Here is a 22,091-nt window from a genome sequence, read left to right on the forward strand (position 1 = left end):
AAAAAGGTTTACGGTGGAAAACCCATCGTTTTCTGTGTTATGATCCACCTGAAATTTAAAAGTCTTGATTTTGAGCCTGTACCCTTAAGTGAACTGGTACAAATGGCTGGATGGTGTGTATAAACTCTCATGGATCAATCAACAAGCATCTAAATACTGAATCTGAAATCTGAAGCCTGAATCTGAAATCTAAAGTAAAAAAACTTGTTTGATAATTATTGCTGGAGTCTAAAGACTGAATTTGAAATCTGAAGCCTGAATCTGAATTCTAAAGACTGAATATGAAATCTGAAGCTTGAATCTGAAATCTAAAGCCCGAATCTCAAATCTGAAGTAAAAAAACTTGTTTGATAATAATTATGGCTGAAGTCTAAAGACCGAATCTGAAATCTGAAGCCTAAATCTGAATTCTAAAGACTGAATCTGAAATCTAAAGCCTGAATCTGAAATCTGCTGAAGTCTAAAGACCGAATCTGAAATCTGAAGCCTGAATCTGAAATCTAAATCTTGAATCTGAAATCTGAAGCCTAAATCTGAAATCTAAAAGACTGAATCTGAAATCTGAAGCCTGAATCTGAAATCTAAAGTAAAAAAACTTGTTTGATAATTATGGCATTCAATTCCCATTGCTTCTAGTTGTGTAGCCTACTTTAGTTTTGGATCTGCCTCATTTTTTAGATCATGTCTCAACCTGAGGTGGCAAAATAGATGGACATGATGGATTTCTCAAAAACATCACGATGATGCCAAATGTTTGGACTGTGATCCTTGACCCTTAATCTCCACTTTTTCCTGCCGTGTGGCCCACTTGAGTTTTGGATGTCTCATTTTTGGGTTCATCCCATAACATGAGTTGGCAAAACTGATAGACAGTGAATTTCTTAGATGTACACTATACATGGGATTAGCGAATATCTGACATGATATACTTTTTATTCTATGGGCCTTTGTGCATTTTGGGTTCTTCTTGGAGAAGGCTTAGAGTTGTGAGATGTCTAAAATGGTAATACTTGCAATTGGGATTTCACCTTGCAACTGCAATGGATTGTTTTTAATGTGATTTGAGTTTGTGGAAAGCTGATCTATGCCTTTTCACACCTCCTGAAGTATGTGCATTTTCCATTTTCCTTTTCATGACCCACGTTTTATTAATATTTGTCCTTTCATGCATGTTTCTGCTTGAGTGTAATCTATCCTGCCCCGAACATAAGGAATTGCCTCAAAAGTGATGCTTGTGTTCCCTATTTTTACTAGTGTTTCTTTGTTTCTTTCTAGGAAAATGTCAAGACAAAGCGTCCCCAATTTTTGTATGAATCAAAGTTGTACAGGATCCTACAGCGAGGAAGTAATGAAATATCTTGTTTCTTGTTTCTTGTGATTTTGTATTTTACTAGTCATATTTCCTTAATGTTTTTTTTTGTTTGCAACTTTTCTTTTTTAAAATTTGGCAGCTGGAATTCCAAATGTTAGATGGTTTGGTGTTGAAGGCGACTATAATGTTCTAGTGATGGACTTGTTGGGTCTGAGCTTGGAAGACCTTTTCAACTTCTGCAGTAGGAAACTGTCTTTGAAGTCTGTTCTTATGCTCGCCGATCAAATGGTAAGGTTCTGTCTATTTTGCATTCATGGTGTACTATTTGTATGGCAGTTTGTTTGGTTTCGCTGTTTTCTTGCGATCCTTATTTTTATGCCAGATCAACCGAGTTGAGTTTGTTCATGCCAAGTCTTTTCTACATCGAGATATCATGCAAGATAATTTTCTTATGGGCCTAGGGAGACGAGCAAATCAGGTGATTTACTGGTTTTTTGAAGTTTACTTTGGGTGTTTTGTTCAAGAGCATTATGAATATTTGGCATGATCTGCGGTGTACTGTTGCACTTGGAGCACCACAGAGTGCAGAGAGTACCACAGAGTGCAGAGAGTATCATCTATGCATCCACGTTTAAGGGAAACAGTGTGTTTAGCACATCCCTCAAAATGTTGATGGCAGGAAATGGTTTCCATGCTATTAAAGTCATAGTTTTAACCCATTTCGAAGTGCATGCAAATGCACCCAAGAAAAATAAGTTGCAGAAGAAAATAAAAAATGTCACAAAAAATTGGCAGTATCTTAGATGACATTAATAATAAATTTTTTTTTTTAAAAAAAACACAAAAATGTTCACTAGGTTACGCAGTATAACCCTCATGAAAGTTGTTGGCTATCAGCTAACTCCTCTTATAGACCCGGAAAATGGTTATAAATGAACTGGTACCGCAATTCTTTATCCTGGAATGAAAGGTTAAAAATGTTACTTTCCTATGTCACGATAGTACAACCAAACAAAAAAAAAAAAATGTCACCATGATGCATTTCCCATCAATAGCATTGGTAAACACAGTATAATACAGCCTAGACAATACTTCAAAATTACACAAAGCAAAAAGGTACAAATATTTGTCTCGAATATAGAAAATTCAGAAGAGACTCATTATGACTGCAATTTTCTCCAGGATAATTCCTGCATCACATGGCTTCATGATGCTGATATGCTTCAGAAAAGGTCACTGATCAGTTCATTAATTTTGTGTTGGTAATCTCAGTATGTAAACACATCCTGCACAGTATAGAATAGAAAAGATAACTTCCACCTTTTCCAGAGTCAAGATCCATTATGAAAACAGGACTGGATTGTAAAACAAATCTCTATACTATAGAGTCATGAAATTAATACTTGAATTGGCAGTTTCCATATTATTATTTAAATGGGAATAATGGGGTGACATGCACAAACCCATTTCTTGAAATTCTAAATGCCCTTATAAATTATTTGTTTCATAGTAAAATTGTCATTATCATGCAACTCTTTTTTCCTTTCTAAAACTCATATAATAAAGAATGATGTTTGTTTCCAACCACCTTCAAACCTAATGACTTGAAAGTTCTACTTCTACTTTGTTACATTAGCTAAGAGCCTAAGGTTAAAATGCTTCTAAGAATTAGTGAGAGATCTCATGTTCTCGAACTACCGAGAAATCTTTTCCCGCTGATATGGCTGGATTAGTTCATCTTTTTTTAAAGGAATAATGAGCAATATTTTTTTTCTTGGATTTCTTTAAAATGAGTACTGTATCCGAAGCTGAATCTTACAGTTTAACTTTGATATAGTTCATTAAAAAGGAAAATGAAGAAGAAAAGATAAGTACCATACTGGATACACATATCAGACATTTTTTTATGGGCACAAGACAATGCGGGTATCAAGGAAAAGCTTCGATTATGGCTTGGTGGTATTATGCATATACTGTTTATGTAGTTTAATGTATTGTGCATAGATCTGTTTCTGACTCAACAACATGTCCATGTCCAAGTTTCGTATAAAAACGCACAATTCAGGGGCTACAAGTTTCTATAGTGACCTTGATCCAAGGTATTTCATAATGGTATCAGCCAGCATATTGTGCTAGCTTGCTGGTCGATACAATATGGCCACTATAATGGCCCTTTTTTGGGAAAAAAATCTTAAAAATTATTAGTATGTTTCATGACATGTTGCTTTTAGGAGTAGAGATTCAATGCATCTCTTCCATATTTCACCTGATGGAAAGATATTGGCAGCAACCCATGGTTCCACATTGCATGTACGCATACATCTTCACTCACCTTTTATCATTCACCGTGCTTTCAAATTGCAGGATGATTTGCAGGCTTTCTAGTCAATAGCATCTCTACCTACAAAGCCAATGAGAGTTGCATGTGTGAGGCTTTCTGGAAGGAGGGATGATTGTGATGGATTTGAGAAGCATGCTTAATAGTTTTTACTTGTTTGCTCTGGCGAGTGTATCTACATCTAAACCTGGGTAAGCTCTGCCTCTCTAGATCCTTTTGCTTATGCTTTAATCTTTTTTATTTCTTCCTTGTCTTTTGTATAATTTCCTCTCTCTATGTTGGGACATTTCAAAGGATGTAAAATCAAGGTATTATAGGCCTACTAACATGACAAACTTTTTCATCTCTTGGCGATGGGCATCCTTGCCTTCATTTTACATTTATCATTTGTATAGGAATTATCTCTTGTTTTAAGTAGCTGACAGTAGAATTATACCCGAGGACTTTCTCATCTTGCAGTACTGTAGACAAGGCCCATCTAAGGCTTGCTTCAGCAAAAGCTGTTTTGTGCCTGTCAAAGTACTGGGATAAAAAAAATACCGATTGATATCTATTATTCGACTTTAATATTATCACAGGTTGGATCTTTTCTTTCATGCAAAAGTTTGTTTGAAATGGTTGTTTACTAAGCATTGTATTCATCTTCTTAGAATGAAGATAAAATGTGTTAATTGTTTTGTTACCTTTTGTAGTCTAAAAGCAGATGATGTTTGCTTGTCCAGAGATTTTAATATGTTTCACACTAGTAGCAGCTGATTTTATCTTGGCATGCAGGATGTCTACCCACAAGCTAGGAAGCTATTCCTCAGCAAAGTACAAGCCAATATCCAATTATGTTTAAATCCGTGTTTATATTTCTCAGTTCTATGTATGTAACTTGGGAAAATTGTGCAGACAGGTGTTGGGTGTTACAGATTGATTGAAGTGTCTGAGCCCAATTTTCAATGGCCATTATATATACCAAAATACAAGGGCCACAAATGATTTCAATATTTTAAAGAAGTTTCTTTTGAACAAGAAATGGATTCCAGAGTTGAGAGAGCATCTTTGTGTGTTGGAATGATTTTTGCATTTGTAATGCTTCTTAGCTCCTTGAGTATAGCTTTTTACCCATAAAAAATGAATGAACATAAAATTACAAATTTGCAGATATAGTTGTGCTTTTGGTATAAAAGACATTGTATTGGTTCCATTTCCATATGATATTCTAGAATATACTTAACAGTAATAGGTGGGAAGGGTGGGTGTATAATGTGGCTCCCATCTGATGTTGCTGCTTTATTTTTCAGCTGAGCAATTACTCTTCACTGGAAGGTGTTCTGTACTGCAAGCCTCATTTTGAACAGCTTTTCAAGGAAACTAGCAGTTCCAACAAGAGCTTCTAGTCACGTAAGGCTCCTCTCTTGAGTGGTATCAGATTCTCTTTGATTTCTATCTGCTTAATTGCACGATATGTTCTTGCTTTTTAGCCGCTGCAAAGTCGGCAGAGAAGTTGACCTTGGAACTGGTATGCTAAAACCATTGGACCTATCCATGAATGTGGCAAGATTTTTACTTTTGTTAGAAAAATAATGCATAAGAAGGTGTGGAATAATGTTTAAGATGTTCTTCTGTTTGTGGATTTCAGACAAGATCACCTAGCAAGGTTGCTGGCATGTTTTTGGTTTCCTTGAGTCCCCTCTTTTGCAAATGAGGGAAACCTTCACATTTGAGGAAACCGATTTCCTTTTTTAAAGGTACTTTCTTATTTTCTCAATCATTTCTTTTGCAAATGAGAGAACTGTGACTCATTTACTTTTTTATTTTCTCAATCTCATCCCCGTGTGAATTATTTTTTGAATGTGTATCCGGTGTAAGATTCAAAAAAAATACAAACAAATCTGACATTATTTTTTAATTCGCAGATACGGATTTGAGGTCCGTCGCTAATATTTTAAGTGGTTTGTTCCGAGTTTCAGCCACGATTTTTTAATGTTGCGACGGACCTTCTTCGTCGTAGAAAATCCGTCGGCAAAAAAACCCAGTAAACAGCTACAGAGAATCCGTCGTTTATTTGGTTTTACGGCGGATTTGATCCGTCGCAAATCCACGATTTTGGTATAATGTAAATTGCACATGTTATCAACCCAATTAGCGAAGGTAATGATAAAGCAAGAAAACAAATATTTTCTAAATACTCTTGTTAAATGCACGAATAAGATTATGTAATGATGCATGTACCTTTCAATTCAACACTCCCTCACACGCAACTTCAACGCCTATTTCGTAAATGCCAACACTCCCTCATCACGCAACTCTAACGCCAAAAACTATTAATTAGACCACACTGCAAAAGGTAACTAGAGATTAAACGTCTGCCATTAAAACCCTTTTTGGAGTCGGAAGTTTAGGATTAATACGAAATTTGTTTTTCCTCTTCACTCAGGTCTTTGTGACCTTATGAACATATTGGATGGAAAATAAACGTTATGGTAGGCCTTACGAGTTGTTTAGCGGTGAAAATCATTATCTCTACTGCTATTTGTGGTGTGGTCCAGATGATCTTTGGATATGATTCGTCGGTGCTCATCTTCGCACAATGCGTACCTCCAGCAGCTATGTAGCTGGTGTGTGGTACACCAGGCAATCTGCTTCCCCAATCCGCTTCCGTTTTAGAAGCACTGCACGGCCTTCTAGCAAACCTCCCCAGCCAAAAGACCAGGCCTCGCTTTAGATGTACTCTGCAATATTACTATGTTAGTTTTACACCATTTAAAAAAAAAAAGTTGGTGACTCTTCTACTACGAAGGTAAGCATGTTTGTAGGGAAATCCAGACCATCCGAATCTCTGAACTAACTAGGACAGATAATGATCTGGAAGAATCACTGTGAATATAAGTTTTTCCCTTTAAATTTAGGCCACTCACCATTGCGTTCTAAGCTATCCCAAACTTTGATTGTTAGGGCTGTTTGATTGGTGTGATTTTACGGTTGCACTTCATCCGCAATGGGACCCACAGTTTGGATGGTATGGATAGCAGTAAACCAGTGCAACATGTGATGATGAGAGTCAGTTGTTTTCAAAATGGTGATGAACTAATACAGTAGCTTTCGTCTTAGTAGTTGGGGCAATGCGTCATGAAGAAATGGTAGAGAGCTGGTGGAGCCGGAATATGCGAAAAGCCATCTCTCCGGCACTAAACATGGCTGATGGATGTATCAATCGAGTCCTCCAATCTAATGGGTTCTGTCATGGATAGCTTTTGGTCACTAATTACAGTTACTAGGCAATTGGCAACCATCAGTTTTGCTTAATATGCCAGGCTAATGGTTGCGATTTCTCTACGCGGCATTGATTAGATGGATAGGAATAACCTACCAATTTGTACTCTGAACTAGTCGCCATCTACCTGCTCTGCCGTATGGGCAATATGGACGGTCCTGAGTGAGAAATCCCCGCTAAGAGGAGAGTCGATTGCTCAGCCGTAAAGTTTGATGGACCATATCATATAATGTCCCAAACTCCATTGAGGTTTCCGCCGGGATTCATTGAGTTGGCAGTTGGGAGGGATAGGGACAGGGGAGTGATTAATTATTTGGAGTGTGGATGTCACTGTAATTGACACGTCATCATTTTTATTAAATATATTAAAAAAATTACATTGGACGGTTTCATTTGGAAATCGGATTGCGTACTGTGTACACAGTACATTCTTATTGTGATGAGTAAACTCAGTTGGGCCCACTTTGTCTGTATGTGGTCTATCCACGCCGTCCATCCGTTTTTCCATCTAATTTAAGGGGTTGAGGCCAAAATTGAAGTATATCCAGATATCAAGTGGATCATACCATAATAAACAGTGGGGATAATGATTTCCGCGTGTTGAAACCTTGATGTTTATTTGTCATCCAACCTGTTCATAGGATCATACAGGCATGGATGAAGGGAAAACACAAATATAATAATAATCCAAAACTTTTGTAGCCCCCTAGAAAGTTTCAACGGTAAACGTTCAATTCAACAGTTTCCTATGGTGTGGTCCATTTGAATATTGTATATGCTTCATTTTTTCTCTCAAGCCCTAAAATTATCTGGTAAAATTGATGGACGGAGTGGATAAAATACATTAATCATGGTGGACCTCATAAAGTTTACTCAGTATGCTGAGTGTAGTGAGTTACTAGGCAATGGGCTTCCTTCCCTATGGAGATTCAGCGCGCATGGGTTGAGTAGCAAGACTCCTGCTAAAGTGACGTCATCTAGTTATGTGGGTCTCAGTATGATGTATGTTTTGCATCCACGCTATCCATCCATTTTGAGAGATCATTTTAGGGCATGAGCCAAAGATTGAATTAGATCCAAAACTCCAGTGGACCCCACCACAAAAAACAGTGGAAAGAGTCATGCCCACCATTAAAAACTTCTCAGGGTCACAAAAGTTTTCGATCAAGCTGATATTTGTGTTTTCCCTTCTTTAATGTTTGTGTTAACTTAAGGTCCACCATGATTTTTATTTAAGTTCCCACTTGGGAATTCAACGCCCGGGTTAAGTAGCGAGACTCGCTACTAAAGTGGCGTCACCTAGTTATGTCAGTCCCACCATGATGTATGTTTTAATCCACACCATCCATCCATTTTTAGAGAACATTTTAGGGCATGAGCCAAAGAATGAATCAGATTTAAAACTCGAGTGGACCCCACCACAGAAAATAGTGAAGAGAGTATGCTCACCATTAAAAACTTCTAAGGGCCACGAAAGTTTTCGATCAAGCTGATATTTGTGTTTTTGCTTCTTTAATGTCTGTGTTAACTTATGAACAGGTTGGATCTCAAATAAAAATCATGGTGGACCTTAGGAAGGCTTCAACGGTGGACGTCACTCTCCTCACTGTTTTCTATGGTTGGGTCCACTCCAGCTTTGGACCTGCCTCATTCTTTGGATCATGCCCTAAAATGATCTCTCCAAATGGATGGATAATGTGGATACAACACATATATCATGGTGGGCCCCACAAAACTTGGTGGCATCACTTTAGTGGCGAGTCTACCTACTCAACCCGTCGGTAGCTAATCCACCTCCAATTTCTTTCTTCTAAAATTTAATTAAGTCTTGTTATCTCACGACAATTTCATAAGATTAAAAAAAGAAATTACAAAGTCTGCTTGATTAACAAAGAATATTAATTGCGACCCATGATGAGTGATGTCTATAGGAACCTCACCGTGGGCCCACCTTTATCTATGCGTTGTATATCTACTTGATCCATCCATTTTCTCATATTATTTTAAGACTCAACCCGAATCGTACTTATGATCGGGTCAGACTCAGTCCGAATTAGTCCAGGCCAGACCCAAACTCGGATTGGGTTAGGCATGCTAGACTCGGTACCAAGTCAGGTCAAGTTTGGGTCAAGCCTATTTCAAAACCGAATTGAGTTGGGTAAGCCCTAACTTGGTTTGAATCGACTCGATGCCCACCTCTAATCATGATGGTTGTTTTTTAATCCATACTGTTTATCCATTTTGCTCACTTACATCAGGGCACAGGTCTAAAAATAAATAGATTGATATCTCAAGTGGACCACACCGCAAGAAAAGTGGTGTTTGAACACATACCATTATAAATTTCGTAGAGCTCAATGTAATGTTTATTTTCCATCCAAACAACTAATAACGTCACAAAGACATGGATGAAGAGAAAATACAAATATCAACTTAATCCAAAACTTTTGTAACCCCCAATAAGTTTTTACTCTTCTAATCATCCATGTTTCTTGTGGTGTGGTCTACCTGATATTTGGATCTTCCTCAATTTTATGCTTATGAACTAGAATGATCTGTAAAAATAGATGGACGGCGTGGATAAAATACATACATCATGGTGGAAACAATAGAGCTTTTTTAAGATCCTTACTCTTGCTCCTTTAGTAGACTCTCTGGAGTTTCAATACCCAGTCAAGGGTTCGAGTATCCATAGGTGGTGAAATCCCACCACGACGTAAGTGTGTGGGGTGTATGTGCGTGTGTCCAAAAATATTTTTTTTAAAAAAAAGAGCTTTTCCAATAACACACAGTACTGCAATCAATGGTATATGCTACTAGTGTCCCCTTTATCAAAGCCACTTATATGAGCAAATAGTCAGTGGCTCAGGTGGGCCATACTATAATATTTTCTGGAAAATCAACCTGAACCGCAAGGTGCCTCACCCCATTTTAGGCCACAGGCCGAAAAAATCAATTCTATCTATAATTCAGGTTAACCACATGATTGTAGACAGTGTATAAACGATCCTCGCCTTCCAAATTGTTTCCATTAGTCTGACTCAAGTGATTCATGTATCGGTATGATTTTTGGCAAAATGCTTTAATAATAATAATAATAATAATAATCTAGTTGTTGAAGTAGATTTTGATGTAAGTATAATGTTTGACCCTTTAAAATAAAAGGTGGACATCTCTCTCCCAATTATTTTCTTTAGTACATATCTCTAGGCTCAATATGAGACTTAATGGCCATTATAGTGGATATTACATAAACATCATAGTGCGCCCCGGAAAAATCAAGACTCACGCCCCATACAAATATATGTGTGTTTGTGTGTGTGTGTGTGTGTAAACTCTCATTACAATTGGAGAAATATGGGGGGATTGAATTTTTGGCGGGGGCCCACCATGATATGTATGCAAAATCCATTTCGACAATTAAATACCTAATCATTTAGGCACGAATCCAAAAAAAGTAGGTTGAAATCATATATCACGGTGGCTACTCAAAGCTCCTGCCCGTCCCAGTTAATTGGATGGATGGTGTAGATAAGATCATACATCACAGTGGGTATCCACCGTCCAGATAGCTGGACGGTGTGGATGAAACATGTACACCTGGTGGGTCCCACCTGCTGGACCATGTGGATGCAATATGCATCATGCAGGCTCCACTGTCCAGACTATCTGGACGGTGAGGATACATTCATCAATGTGGGCTACCACCGTCCCAACTGGGCGGTGTGGCTATAATACATACATCTAGGTGGTCTAGCACCATCCCAGCTGGCCTGGATGGTGTAGATCAAAGCACATACATGAAGGTGGCCCACTACAGTGCCGTCCAAACTGTCCAGCACCGTCCAGACAGTCTGGATGGTGTGCATGGAAGACATACATCACAGTGACTGGACGGTGTGGGGCTTCTCATATACACCAAAGTGGGCCATGCACCAAAAGAAAAAAAATATAGGGAAAGAGAGGGAGAGAAAGAGAAAGAGAAGGTGGAGATGGGAGGGACCCCACCACTATGGGTCCCTCTAAATATAATGCATACATTAGGTGGATCCCATTACACCCCCCCCCCCCCCCCCCCCTAAAAAAAAAAAAAAGAAGAAGAAGAGATGATGAACACCCACCGTTAGATCTCATCTTTCGTCTTCCGCCGATAGGTTTTAGAGTTCTAAGGGAACAATTCCAACGGTTGAGAAGGACTTTGGATGGTGGAGATGGGAGGTACGAAGGTGGGCCACACTAGCTTCTCTCATGGAAGCTTGGACGTTGGGTTGTTTGGAGAATGAGAGAGAGAGAGATGGGTGAGTGATGGGTGTACTTGGTTGTAAGAGAAAGTTGACTTTGGGGAGGGTGGTTGCACTTAGGGATGGGTGTTGTACTTTAACTAGTAATGTGATTGATGGGATTGATTTGATTAGAGATTCTCTTGCGCGGCGCTTTCCTCAAAATAAACGTGAGCCCACAACTCCTGGCCAGGGTGTCGCATCGCGCACGAGACGTGACGTTAGAACCGCGGCGATAGCGCGGTCATTAGGTTACAAGTTTCAAGTCAAGTCGACATAAATATATAGAATGCGACTTATGGTTGCGCGCAACCACCGATTACAGGTCGTTGGTTGCCAAAATTCGACTGGAAAGACCGCGGAAGTCTATGGAACGGTACGGTTTAAGGTACGGGTCTTACAATGTCTGTGAGACATTTAAAAAAAATTCCTCTTCTTATGATATATATATATATATAGTAATGGTCTCCTGCGCACTGTATCGCAAAGAGTTTATATACAAGCCTTCCTGTAAGCGGTAGGATGAGGAGAATTGGTGGAATTCAATTTCATTGAGAGAGGGAGAGTCTTTAAAAAAAAAGACTCTCTCTTATACTCAGCGAGAGAAATTTGGAATTGCAAGAGAATTTCTCGCGAAAGCTCGCATGAAGATCATGCGAAAGCCTTTCTGTGTGGGGCTTACTATGATGTTTGTAATAAATCCAACTTGTCCATCCGTATTTCAAAATTATTTTAGGATATGCGACGAAGAATAAGGAGATTCAAACAATTAAATCGGCCACATGAGAGGAAACCGTGGGAATTTAGTGACCACATTTGAAATTTAAGGTGTTGACCCCATAATTGAAGCACATACATAGATCAATTGGATCATACCCTTTATAGGCCCCATAGTGATGTTTATTTGTCATCAAACATGTTCATAAGATTATACAACATGGATGAAGGTAAAACACAAATACAAGCTTGATCTAAAACTTCTGTGGCTCCCAAGAATTTTTCAACGGTGGATGTTAAATTCAACTGTTTCTAGTGGTGTGGTCAATTTGAACATTTAATATGCCTAATTTTTTGTGTCAATCCCTAAAATTATCTTGTAAAATTAATGGACGGATAGGATAAAATACATAAATCATGGTAGACTCCACTGAGTTTACTCAGTACGCTAAGCGTGGGAGTCTGGACAAAGGATGAATCTCCGGACTGGCTACTGCCCCTGCCAACAGCCACGGGCTGGTGTTCAGTGCTCTGTGGGACCCACCATGATGTATGTATTTCACCTATTCTGTTCATCCATTTTTACCGATCATTTTAGGCTTCATCTAAAAAATGAGAGGGATATAAACCTCAGTTGGACCACACCACAGAAAACAATAGTGACTAGATATCCACCATTTAAATGCTCCTAAGGTCCACTATACTGTTTATTTGACATTCAATATGTTGATTAGGTCATACAGACCCAGATGAATGGAAAAAACAAATATCAGCTTGATCCAAAACTTTTATGGCCCCTAAAATTTTTTTAATGGTCATCGTTCATTCAACACTCTTTTCTGTAATGTGGTCCATGTGAGATTGGGATATATCTCATTTTTGGTATCATACTATAAAACGATTTAGAAAAATATATGGACGGCATGGGTGAAACACATACTTCATGGTGGGGCCCACAGAGCACCGACCATCAGCCAATGGCTGGTGGCAGGGGGCGTAGCCAATCCGTTTCCCGATACTGACAGGTTGAGCAACGAGATTTGCAACCGGAGTGACTTCACCAATTTACGTGGCCCCATCATGATGTATGTTTTGTATCCACGCGTTTCATCCATTTGGAGAGATAAATTGAGGGTAATATCAAAAGAATGAGTTAAATCCAAATATCTAGTAGACCCCATCACAGAAAACACTGGGGACAGCGACGCCCACCATTAAAAACTTCTAAAGGCCACAGAATTTTTAGATCAAGTTGATATTTGTGTTTTCCCTTCTTTCAAATATTTTTTTAACTTTTGAACACGTTAGATTTCAAATAAACATTATGGTGGGCCTTAGGATAGTTTCAATGGTGGGAATCACTTCCCCACTGTTTCTGTGGTGGGTCCAATACAGCTTTTTATCTACCTCATTCTTTGGCTCATGCCCTAAAATGATATCTAAAAATGGATGGACGGTGTGGATACAACACATACATCATAGTAGGGCCCACAGAACTTGGTGATGTCACTTCATTAGCGGACTCACTACTCAACCTATCAGTATCTAATCCGCATCCCGGCTTTCATGCATTTTTCCTTGTTGGCTGAATAGTGATTGGTCCATCCAATCATCAATGCAATTACACAATCACACTGTCCAATTAAATTACAACAGTATGCAAACAGAGGATCCATATTCTAAGCGTAATCCACTTCCCATATCGTAGCCATCGCGTGAATCCAGGAAGTGAATAGGCTGGTTGTCAGCAAGTTATGTGTGTCCTATCATGAGGTATTTGTTATATCCAAACCATCCAACTATTTGTCAAGCTTGTCTTAAGGCTTGAGGCTAACAATAAGACGAATTTAGCTATCAGGCAGACCACACTGCAAAAAGCAGTGGGAGATTGAACGTATACCATTGAGACCATTTTTTGGGTCACAGAAGTTTTGGGTCAATATGAATTTTTTCCTTCTTTCTTCAGGTCTTTGTACCCTTATGATCAAATTGGATGGAAAATAAACGTTATGGTGGGCCCTACAAATTGTTTAACGGTGAAAATCATGATCTCACTACTATTTGTGGTGTGATCCATATGATCTTTGAATATGATCTCTTCATTCTTGGTAGCATATCCTAAAATGATTTTGAAAAACGAATGAATGGGTTGGATTTATCACAAACATCATAGTATGTCCCACACAAAAAGGCTTTTGCATCATCTTTATGCGAAAGGCTTTTGCACACGAAATTCTCTTGCAATTCCAAATTTCTCTCTGTGAGTGTAAGACTCTCCCAGTCTCCCTCTCTCGATGAAGTTAAATTCCACCCGTTCTCCTCATCCTATGACTTATATGAAGGCTCGCGTATAAATTCCTTGCGGTACAAAGACCATTACTCTCTCTCTCTCTCTCTCTCTCTCTCTCTCTCTCTCTCTCTATATATATATATATATATATATATATCAGTGGGCTTCTTATAGAAACTAAATAAAAGCTAAATAACAACATGCCAATTTAATCTAATTGTTTTCTTTGGCGTGGTTTAAAAAAATTTATTTTTTATTTTAAGTTCTGAGCCTAAACAAGGATATTAGCCATTTAATGATGGGAGTTGATTTAGCATGCACATTACAACGGGCCTGCCAACATTCAAGTATCCATTTAACTCTTGATCTTAATGAGGCCGACCGTGATGTACATCATAAGATTTTGCAACTCACATGATTGTCAGTAGAAAATTTTTCAGAAAAAGCTTAAAAATCAAAACCCATCAAGCAATAATCATTCATGATATTGAACGCTGATGTAAGAAGCAAATCTCTCCTATATAAATACCTGAAAATAGGCAACAAAAATGCAGTGTTAGCCAAACTGGTAGAGTCTACTTTCAGTAAAGTGTTTTATCTGTGATATAATTCCTTATCATGCAGTGATGATCGAAGCCATCAACACATTTGTCACAAACCTGCATTACATCTATCATGTCCAGTCTATAGAAACAACTAATCAAGTAAGCTATACAATCAAAACATATATAAAGTCCAAAAAGGTTAAGTGTCCAAAAAAGTATTAGACTATTGTCGCTAATCGGTGAGCTCAGTAAAGCAATGATGCCATGCAACAAATGAGCCAATTCCAACTTAGCCTAAATTTGAATGATACCGGTCTGGCTCGGGCAATTCGACGTCTCCTTTGATAATGATATCAATGGAAACCTTGTAAAGATCTTCCCAAAGAGGTTTGCCATGAATCATTTAGAGTCCATCTGCCAAAATAACTCGCCCTTGAGCAACGAGCTCTTTACGCCAAGAGTACAACTTGCATGGCCGCATTCTCTCTACACATTGATGATTCCCAACTGAGGATCCACCAGTCGATTTTAAATTCTCCGGTTGAACCAAATCCATGTGTTGTTGTTGTAATAAAGTTCCACACCATGTGTTATATACGATAATTGAAATTTTTTTAATACTATTTAAATTTTAAAAAGAAGGATTTCAATGAAAATTGACCTGAATCATCTCTTTGATACCCCCAATTTAGTCCGTAAGAAAATCTATTTTCTTAAGTTAGTGAAAGGTACTCATCGCAACTAAAGATTATGGCTCTTATCAGCTAACTGGTATCCGAGCTCACTCTTTGATAACTCCCACAATCTTAGATATTTTCTTTTCCACTTTCTTGTGATTACTTTCATAGAAATTTCAGATCTAAATCTGCAGAAGATCATGACTAGAATCAGCCCAGAATTTATCCATTTGCATCAATTCCCCAAGAAAAACTCTAGACTTCACTTGTGTGTCATACTCTAGCCCGACTAGTTATTTAGAATCTAAAAATAGAGATTATTAGAGACCAAGTAAAAGAATCGTAAAAGTTAAATCCTCCATGAAAAAGCTTTTTATCTAAGGCTATCCAGGTCCATTGGAAATGGAAAATGGATTTACATGTGCATGTAAACACAAAAACATAGTTCTGTCTTCTTCCAACAGCTAGTTCTCAAGGTGGTTTGAACCTTTACCTCCCCATTTTCTATTACTTCTTTTAGGGATGTTACAAATGGAAGTTGCAGCACCAATAGGACCCCTTCTAGGACCTTTATCAGTAACAACTAACAACACATGATGAGTCCAAAATGGATGAATCCCTGAGGTTTCCTTTGAATCCTTGGGTTGGTGGGCTGCAAATAGACAATTAAGGAAGGAAACACTTGATTTTTAAGCTAAAAGTTCTAAAAACTTGAGGAAGGAAACACTTGATTTTTAAGCTAAAAGTTCTAAAAAGTGTGACCCACTTAATGGAAAGCTTTTATCTCACAACCTTACGCTACATTGGTGCATGTGGCTGCATTTGGTTGAGCAATGCTTCACACACATGTTAGTAAAACTCACCCACAACTTATGCTTGGTCCAAGAATCAGGTTGGATGAACAGCTTGGTCATGCATATGTGTAAAACTCTCTCATCAATCGCCTGAAATGTGCAAGTAGCATCGCCTATAAAATCTAGAGAGTACAAATTAAATCTCTGGTTAAAGCCTAAAAATGATGTGCAATTATTCATAGTAAAGTAATTCATCAACAAAATAGAAATACATAAATGCAAAAACTGTGATGATGCACTCATTGCTTGGCCCCACCACAAAGAACACCTGATGCAAAAATCAGACCAATCCCCTCATCTTGTGGACCACAAAAAACAATGGACAACCGCCAAACTGGTCCTATGTACAAGTATGACCGCTTGATGAGTGGATAATTTGGACTTTTGCACCAGGTGATCTTCATGGTGGGGCAAACCAATTGGATAGATTGGAGGTCATACAGACTTACACAGACGATAAGTAGGCAATTATGCACCACCTGGATGATAATACTATGGTTCAACTGGCTGCATGTGAGACCACACAAACACAAGTTGGCAGACATCGTATGGCAAGATTACTGACAAGAAGCCATTGGAACCAAGCAGTAAAGCCCTATGATCGGAACTCGAGCATTGTGAACTAAAGCCAACGACTCCATCACCATCGATTTTTCTTTTTAAAACCCATTTGGACCCCAAGGAAACTCTTATTTTTCACTACATCAATGAAGTTTAAAGCATAACCTATCATCCATAATTACATAGTCGTGACTGAGAATAGAAATAATATGCCATTGGAAGCATAAAAACCTCAAAAGTAGGCAAAAAATGTTTTTTTTTTTTTCTGGTAAGTAACATACTGAAAGATATTGAAACAATCCCTCTAAATGCTAGGGCTTCAGATGGACACCCCCTGTTATGTACGAGGCCTGGCATTCAAAATCACAGCATAAGTAACAGAAAGGCCATGTTAATGTTATGTTATGACCTAACGTATAAAAACATGATCCCAAAATTACCACCTGTTGAAGGAAGGCAGGGTGCTGAATGCAAACAATACAATATTAGTCTATAGGAACCTGCAGATGACAACAAGTTCCAGCATGCATGCATGCATGGTTATTGCAGTGAGAAGGTTCTGTGCCTTAGCACATACCAGCCCCAACACCATTTCTGTGGAGGCAAAGGCAACATATTTCAGACATGAACAGAAACTAGGACAGGGCTGTATTTTCTTTTCTTTTCTTTTCTTTTAATCGCAGCAACAAGAATCGAGAGCCTAAGAATTTGGAGTCATCGATCAGAACCAACATGCATATTTAATTCGCAGTTAAAATGAGAGTTTCAACTTCTGAAGGAGTATACCTTATTCATCATATTCCATGGACCCACTTGGGGCAAGCAATCCTTTCCTCTACCAGTGTCATGGGATTTAAGCTACAAAACCAACCAGAAGCAATGACGAAAAATTAAAAAGCACTCAAAGGAGGGAGTTCCTGTGGTTAAACTAGCTAGTCAATGAAACAAATCCCGCATTTGTTAAAAAAAAAACCAATTTACCTACCAAAGTGTAGGTAAAATGCATGCTTCAATCGAAGCAAGTTTCTCACTGATTTTGATGCCAAACTCCTTTGCATAAGGATCTTTGTGGTAACTGGTAAGTACCGTGGTGAACTGTCTAACCAAAGAAAAATGAAGTTTCACGGTACTTCATTCTGACACAAGCATTAACAAAGAGTAACTACAAAGCCAGTGCCAATCACCATGTTGATGCACTAAAGAATAGTTTCTAGGAATTTCATGTGCTTGCTCTGCATACTTTTGGAATGTTCTCAAGGCATGGTAAGAATAACTTGCATTTTTTTTGTGCGACATTGGAACATCTTTTGTGTTCAAGCATTCCCAAATTACTTTCTTTTTGTTCTAACAAAGCAAAAATTAGTTTATGGGTTGCCCCAATTTCCTTCAATCGGTATAGACCTATGTCAACGTATATTTTTTTTGGGCCAATACATATGAGATCCCAACATAGAGAGATAGGAAATTATACAGAAGACAAGGAAGAAATGAAAAAGATGAAAGCACAAACAAAAGGATCCAGAGAAGTAGAGCTTACCCAGGTTTAGATGCAGAGTTGTGTTTACTAGCAAGGAATGATTGCATGCACAGGCACTTTTCCCAAAGCAGTATCATTCAGATGCTATACCAAAATACAAAGTAAAAAAACTAAAAATAGTGAAATTCAGATTTACTGCAGCACTTGATAGTCACTTTGCCTTATAATTTTATTCTCATTGAATTAAATATTGAGAATCGCCTAGCAGCCACATGTCACACATGGCCTGAAAAACATTGAAGTGATCATAAGAGTAGAAGCCAATATACCTTTACAAAAACACACCATTGATCAAGTAGTCGAAACCTTCCACTCGAGTACAAGGATTACTTTCATCAACCTTGGTTGTTTCTTTCATTTTCCTAAGGCAATGTTGCTTTTTGGGATCTTCAGAATATGCATGATGGACAACAAACAGATGATTTTTGCAGTTGTTTAAATTGCTGAATTTCTGTAGAACATCTTTCACTTGAGATTTTGAATGGCTGTTCATTTGCTTGTTTGGTAGATGCAAGTGAGATAATAATTAGTCATGAGATCACTCAGAGCTTGGAAATATCATAAAACCAACGAGATAATTCACTATTCATTAGATCACTCAGAGCTTGGAAAGGTCAACCAATAAACATTACTTAATAGTTTTGGAAGTGCAAAACCCTATCCTGGCTACATACAGTTGCAAAAGTACAATTTTGAAATCTACTTTCCTGCACGTGCCAATGTGCCACGTGGAAGTGAGATCTGAACTGTAGAAGGTAAGAAAATTGCTCAATCCACACGTGCCATCAATTAGCTATAGAAATCATAAAAAATGGTGGGAAAAAATCTCATTAATCTGAAACATGATCTCCATACAAGGTATAAAACTCAACAAAGAAAAGCCAATTGTGAAGGACAAAAACCAACCAACAATAAAGTCAGCTCAAATAGCTAACGGAAAAAGAAAAGGAAAAGGAAAGTATAACTTAAGCAGCCATCCCATGTTTAGCATGTGGTATCCTGCTAATGTGTACATGAAGCAGTCAACTTGAAACAGAGGATCTATTACCTCACCCACTGCTGCCTTAAAGTGAATATAAATGGCAGACGTTCCACGCTCTCAGAAGCAGAAGTTCTACTACCACCATTGCCATGAATTGCTGCCTAAACCTGAAAAAGAAAATAAAAAGGAGTTTATGAGAAAGTGATTCTTCGAGTACTCTTTCATACAATCAACTCTTTCATAATTTGGTTGTCATTATTGTTAGGTAAATACCTGAAGTTGTTGGAATTTGACCAAGAAAATGCTGGATTCAACATATTGTGGGTTGTTTTCAGCATTCCTAAGCTACTAATACAAAAAGATTGAAGATCGCCCTACAAATAGATAGATCCACCAGCCACATAACAGCTAATAACACATCCACCAGCCAAGCTCCAATCACCCCTTCAACCATATGATAGCTACTAATACAAAAAGATTATACCAAAATAAGAATTTCAACCACTCTTATCAGCCTTATTCATGAATAAGAATCCAAAAAGATTATACTCAAATGGAAAAAAGTTTGGAATCTGCCAGCCCCAACTCATAGAGATCTCATGGCAACTAGTAGCCAAATCGGCAAAACTGTCCAAATTATGATAGATGGACAATAAACTGAGAATTATGCAGACGACCATTTAATGGCTTGTTAAAGCAAATGCTATCCAGTGATCTGACTACTTCGAACTGGTGTTCAACCACTCTGATTCTTGGATGATGATCAATCTAATCAGGACAGTTTGATTTACGACGTGCCAATGGCCACAAGTTGAGCTTTAATATAGACATCGACCCATTCTGGGGGCACAGATTCAGCGTTAGTGTAGGGCTAGGGCCCTTTGATACAAGCTAAAAGAATTATTGTTCCAGGAGCACCCGTTTGACAATGAACTGCATATAGTTGAAGATAGAATCTTGTTGTCAAGAAACAACTCCTGAAAGACTCAAGTGATATCACGTAAGAAACAACTTATGAAAGATGGAATTGAGATCTCATGAGGCCCAGTTGAAAAGAAGCTCAAAGCTGAGATTGTGACTTCAGTACGCTGACTTGATGCTCAGGAGGGCCTATAGACCTACGCTGTGTTGTGTCGAGGAGGAAGCTTAGGGCTAGATCATGCTTTAATGATCTAGCTACAAATACTCATCATTGGGTGGCAAATGGGACCCACCTAAAGATCTGCTCTAGAGAACACTTCAGATTAAAGGCCATAACATGATAAAGACGTGCAAAGTTTGATCTGATGAGCGTTCCAGGAAGAAACATCTCTCATGGGCATTTTATCGAATAGTATGTGTGCATCATTAATCTAACAACATTTTACATACATATCAATCAAAGAGGTCCCAACATACAGATCAAACATGAGTTATCAAGTATGTGAAAGAAAAAAGTTAGGAACTCAATCTAGCAAATGTAAATGTGTCTATGAAATCAACTAATCTAGATCCAGAATTGATATAACAAACTATCATAAAACCAAAAAGAAAAAACTATAGGAAAAATATGAAAAAACTAAAGGAAAAATATACTCCAAAAAATCCACATGGAAGAAGCATCAACTAATAATTCCAGATCTATACCATTTTCTAACTAAAAAAATAAGAAAAAAATATACTCCCAAAAATTCACATCAGGAAAATGCTACAGATCTCAAACTCTAAATACTATAAAAGAAAGAACATTTCTTGCCAACCCAAATCAGCATCTACAGCTTCACATAGACAAAATCATGCCAAAATATAAAAAAACACTGATTAGAAAAATGGAAACAGAGGGGTTTTGAAGAAAATCGCCTCTCTTGCTCAGTCGTACCCCGAATCTAAGCTTTGGCGACCTTCTCGTCGACGTTCAAGCTCCGAGTTGCGAACTTGACCCCAATCATTGACCTGAACTCATTCCTGGTGAACCTCAAGAGAGAATTTGACTTCCTAACTCCTGAATCACCGATTAGAATGACAAAAAGGCAGGAAAGATGGTGGAATTACAAAATTACCTTGGCAGAGCTTCCACGGACCTCCGGAAAGAAGACATTGTTGAGGTCATTGATGCCATTACAGAACTCGACGGCCACGATTCTTCACCCTGGCGGCTGCAAGCAGATTACCACAAGGCCTAGAGCAATGACCACTGCTGGAGTAGCAGCTTGGCCATGATCTGCAGCAGTTGGCGCATTCACCACTTGTGCTAGAGGCTCCACACCTGTTACTCAGAACGAGATAGAGATTGAGAGAGGGAGGGAGAGTGAGAGGGAGATCGAGAGAGAGGGTTGAGATCGGGAGAGGGAGATCAAGAGAGAGGGTTGAGATCGGGAGAAGGAGATCGAAAGAGAGGGAGATCAAGGGAGAGGGAGATCGAGGGAGGGAGAGTGAGAGGGAGATTGAGAGAAAGGGTTCGGAAGATCGAAAGAGAGGCAGATTGAGAGAGGGGGAGAGGGGGAGATTGAGAGAGGGATACGGAGACGGAGACACGATGGAGATGCGAAATGAGGCACGGTAGGGCTTTTGGCGTAGGGAAGGGGTTAAAACCCATCGGTAGTCTGTGGCAGATAGAGCAATGTCCCTCTTGGGCCTTGTGGGGTCCACTCAGAGTTTTTTAATCGAATCCATTCCGTCCATCTGTTTCAAAATAAAATAATAAAATAAAATAAAAATAAATAAGAAGATCCAACATTCAATTGGGACACACCAACA

At 38.4% G+C, this 22,091-nt stretch overlaps 3 long non-coding RNA genes across 5 annotated transcripts; 1 reads left to right on the forward strand and 2 right to left on the reverse strand.

The window, feature by feature from the left end:
• The first annotated feature begins 970 nt into the window (after positions 1–970).
• LOC131235211 (uncharacterized) lies at positions 971–4,477 on the forward strand. Its single transcript, XR_009165993.1, has 6 exons — positions 971–1,345; positions 1,452–1,600; positions 1,695–1,790; positions 3,677–3,841; positions 4,110–4,228; positions 4,397–4,477. It is a non-coding gene; the product is annotated as an uncharacterized LOC131235211 (long non-coding RNA).
• Positions 4,478–15,988: 11,511 nt separating this feature from the next.
• On the reverse strand, positions 15,989–18,659 carry LOC131235538 (uncharacterized). Of its 3 annotated transcripts, none has more exons than XR_009166197.1 (3): positions 18,374–18,659; positions 17,822–17,935; positions 15,989–17,694 (listed from the first exon to the last, which is right to left on the reverse strand). It is a non-coding gene; the product is annotated as an uncharacterized LOC131235538 (long non-coding RNA). The 3 variants fall into 3 exon arrangements; XR_009166196.1 differs by having other exon boundaries at positions 17,822–17,931; positions 18,374–18,657; XR_009166195.1 differs by lacking the exon at positions 18,374–18,659 and having other exon boundaries at positions 15,989–17,186; positions 17,280–17,694; positions 17,822–18,139.
• A 2,482-nt stretch (positions 18,660–21,141) lies between these two features.
• On the reverse strand, positions 21,142–21,783 carry LOC131235496 (uncharacterized). Its single transcript, XR_009166178.1, has 2 exons — positions 21,395–21,783; positions 21,142–21,287 (listed from the first exon to the last, which is right to left on the reverse strand). It is a non-coding gene; the product is annotated as an uncharacterized LOC131235496 (long non-coding RNA).
• Positions 21,784–22,091: the final 308 nt, after the last annotated feature.

Source organism: Magnolia sinica, chromosome 19 (genome assembly GCF_029962835.1).
Source record: "Magnolia sinica isolate HGM2019 chromosome 19, MsV1, whole genome shotgun sequence".
Lineage (NCBI taxonomy): Eukaryota > Viridiplantae > Streptophyta > Magnoliopsida > Magnoliales > Magnoliaceae > Magnolia > Magnolia sinica.